We start from the raw sequence: 4,221 nt of genomic DNA on the forward strand, positions 1-4,221 counted from the left end.
ACATGTAAAATTATATTTTGATTTAGGATTTTATGTGATGGATGTGAATGTGTATACATGAGCTAAGGCCAAATGGAAAATGTGATGAATGTGAACATGCATTTGTGTGCTAAGGCCAAATGGCAAATGTGATGAATGTGAACATGCTTTTGTGTGCTAAGGTCGAATGGCAAATGTGATGAGTGTGAACATGCATTTGTGTGATAAGACCGAATGGCCAATGTGATGAATGTGAACATGTATATGTGTGATAAGGCCGAATGGCCAATGTGAAGAATATGAACATGCATATATGTGATAAGGCCGAATGGCCAATGTGATAAATGTGAACATGCATACATGTGATAAGGCAGAATGGCCAATGTGATGAACGTGGATGTGTATATATGTGGGAAAGCCGAATGGTTAATGCGAAATGTGTATGAGATGGATATGTGGTAAAGCCAAATGGCTAATATGAGATATGTATGAGATGTGTATATATATATATATTGTGGCCAAATGACAAACGGCGGAAGGTGTGTTTTATTAGATATTTGATGAGGTAAATGAATTACAAATATGATAGTCGATGTGAATGTTGTAACATGTGAATAAATATGTATGAAACTCTAGGATGTAAACCCGGGATTAAAGACCGGATGACCATATGTTGTGACTATGTCTGGGTTAAGACCCGCTGACTTCGTGTGGGGATTTCATCTGAGCTAAAGGTCTCGTCGATAATTCGAGTAGAGCTTAAAGCTATAAGACTTCGCAATAAGAATTGCTTATAAATATATTCAATGCGAAAGGTTAAACAGGTATGTACTCCAAGTTTATATGTGAGCTTGATTATGCATACGTGAGCAATCTATGAGACTATTCTTATGATTATGTGACATCGGATCAGTGTGAGAGGTTATGCGAAATTATACAATATATCTATGTCACATGAGCTCACTTTTATGTGAAAGTTTATCTGCCTATTGTATATGATGAGATGTGCATATTCGGTAAAGGGATAGTATGCCGAAGGAAGAGTGAAATAAAAATACGAACAACTATGTTATAATTTGATTATTATCTGTTGACCTTGCTTAAAACTTACTAAGCATTGTAATGCTTACTCCGCTTACTTTGTTTCCTCTGTTTTATAGATCTCATTTGGAAGCTACGAGGCTTGGGGATCTTCAAACAACTAGTCACACTATCACTATCCACCGCTTGTTCTTGTTATGTTTTGAAATATTTTATGGCATGTATAGAATAGACTAGTGGCGGAAGAATATTTTGGTTAATGTATATAAGCCATGCGAAAATGGCATCTTTTGAATGTTTACTTAGAAGTTTAAATTTTATCCTGGTCGTGCTTAGTACTTATTTAAATGAATGATCTTTATTTCAAGAAAAAGTTCAAAATTTTACGGTTCTGACATGAGTTATAAGTCCGGTAATGCCCCTTACCTATTCCGGCGACGGTTACGGGATAGGGGTGTTACAACTAAAATATTAGGAAAACTTTATTTTTATTACTTTAGCTATTTTTTATTTTAATTTTAATATTTTTAAATTTTATTTTTACATTTTATTTTTTTCTTTTGTTTGATTCTTACTAGTTCTTTTAGTTTATGATTAGAGACAACCCGTTAGAACCAAAATGTTTATAGTGAGATTCAAAGAACTGCTCACAGGAATCATAGAGAGGTTAGAGAAGCAACACAAGGCCAACAGATTTTAATAGACAATCAAAGGGAAAAGGATATTACTATGGAGATGGAAGATAATTAAAATAATCAGCAACCTCCTGCACATCCTGCTCCTCATACTATGTTTGACTATGCTAAGCCTATTTTGATTGGGGCTGAATTGAGTATCATCAGACTGAATCTTGTTGCAAACAATTTTGATCTGAAGCCAAACATAATTCAGATGGTACAACAATATGTCTAGTTTGATGGGTTGCAAGATGAAGATCCAAATACTCATTTGGCTAGCTTTCTTGAGATTTATGATAGATTCAAGATTAATTGTGTTACTGATAATTTCATATGCTTACGGTTGTTCCCATTCTTTTTGATGAGCAAGGTAAAATAGTGGTTAAATTCAATTCAACTAGGTTTTATCACGACTTAGGATCAAATGACTGGGAAGTTTCTATTGAAGTACTTCCCATCAGCTAAAACAACTAAGTTGAGAAACGACATCTCTTCTTTTTCTCAAATTGAGTTGGAGACTTTATATGATGCATGGGAAAGATTTAAGGATCTGTTGAAGTACTTTCTCAAATTGTTACAAGTTCAAACCTTTTATAGTGGTTTGAATCCCTTAACTAGACAACTAATTAATGCAGCAGCTGACGGAACTTTGAATAATAAAACACCTAAGGCAGCTCAAAAGTTTTTCGAGGAAATAAAATTGGATAACTATCAATGGAAAGTCATGAGAATAAAATCGATTAAACCAGCCAGTGTTTTTAATATAGATGCAGTTGCTATATTGGCAATTCAGGTGGAAGCACTGAGTAAAAAGATTGATGGTTTGAGTTGCAATAACACGATGAATCCGGTAATGCAATGTGATCAACTAGAGTAGAGATAATCAATTTGGAATGTTTACCCTTCGATTCTAACATGGAACACGAGCAAGTCGACTTTATGGGTAACAATTCTAGACCCTAAAATAACCTTTATAGCAATAAATATAAGCCAGGATGGAGGAATCATCTGAATTTTTCTTGGGTTGGTTAACATAATCAAAGGTCACAACCCTTTTCGGGTTTTCAACAACCTTATCAGCAAGAAAAGAAACCAAACCTTGAGGCGATGTTAGCTAAATTCATTTCAATGTCTGAAACTCAATTTCAAAACATTAAGAGAACTTTATTCAAGTGCTTGAAAATTATTGGGTAGATTGCTAAACTAGTTTCAGAAAGACAACAAGGTAGCTTACTTAGTAACACTGAAACCAACCCAAAGGAACAAGTCCATACAATCATTACTCGAAGCGTGGAAGGGTTAGTTTAGCCTGAAAAGAAACTGAGTCTAGAAGCTATTGAGAAAAATGATAGGGTTGAAGAAAGCAAGAAAAAAAAAGTTGATGGTTAGAGAATATAAACCACAGATTCCATATCTAGCAGCATTGAAGAAAGACTGCATAAACGAGCAATATGTTAAATTGCTTCAACTTTTGAAAAAATTGCATATTAACTTACCTTTTGTTGAAGCCCATTCGCAGTTGCCAAAGTATGCAAAATTTTCAAAGGAGTTTTTACCAAATAAAAGGAAGTTAGATGACTTGTCAACTATGGAGCTTAATGAAGATTGCTTGACCATTCTCCAAACAACCTCCCCACCAAGCTTAAGGATCCAAGGAGTTTTACTATTTCTTGTCTTATTGGTAGATTAAATGTTGAAAAGGCTTTAGTTGATTTGGGGGCTAGTACAAATGTTATGCCTTATAAAATGTTCAAACAACTTGCTCTCAGGGAACCAAAACCCACTAGGATGAGTTTTCAATTAGCTAACTTATTAATTAGGTATCCTAGGGGTATTATTGAAGATATAATTGTTAAAGTCGATAAATTTATATTCATTGTTGATTTTGTTATATTGGACATGGATGAGGATATTGAGGTACTCATGATTTTAGGTCGACCATTTTTAGCCACGACTAGAGTTGTTGGTAATGGTGAGCTTGTGCTAAGTGTAGGTGATGAGAATGTTACTCTTCAAGCATGTGATTTTGTTAGAGTTCTTCGTGAGTGAGATGATACTCGTTATTTTGTTAATGTTAGTAATCATGTGACTTGACAGTCTTTGTTGGAATTCACTCATGAATATATGCTCGGAAAATATTCGTCTCAAGGTGATAAAAATCAAGGGACACGTGAAAAGCGAATGGTGCAGCTCGATGAATTAGATGAATGGTGAAAAGAGGTTGATGAGAACCTAAGAATGGTCAAAGAAGTAACAAATCGTTGTCATGATGTGCATGTAAAGAGGACAAACCAATTCAAAATTGGGGATCAAGTGTTGCTAGATAAGTTAGATCCACAAATGTCCCATTCATAGTTTAAGTCAAGAGAGTCAAACCCATTTGTGGTACAAAACGTATTTCCATACAGAACCGTTGAGGTAAAACACCCTGATTATGGCACATTCAAAGCAAACAGTCTTCGTCTCAAACTTTATTTTGGTGGTAATACTGATAATGAGAGAGAGGAGCTTCAACTCCAAGATC

At 34.8% G+C, this 4,221-nt stretch overlaps 1 pseudogene; it reads right to left on the reverse strand.

The window, feature by feature from the left end:
- Positions 1-2,169: 2,169 nt before the first annotated feature.
- Positions 2,170-2,269, reverse strand: LOC128279823 (small nucleolar RNA R71; annotated as a pseudogene).
- Between the last annotated feature and the right edge of the window lie 1,952 nt (positions 2,270-4,221).

Source organism: Gossypium arboreum, chromosome 8 (assembly GCF_025698485.1).
Source record: "Gossypium arboreum isolate Shixiya-1 chromosome 8, ASM2569848v2, whole genome shotgun sequence".
Lineage (NCBI taxonomy): Eukaryota > Viridiplantae > Streptophyta > Magnoliopsida > Malvales > Malvaceae > Gossypium > Gossypium arboreum.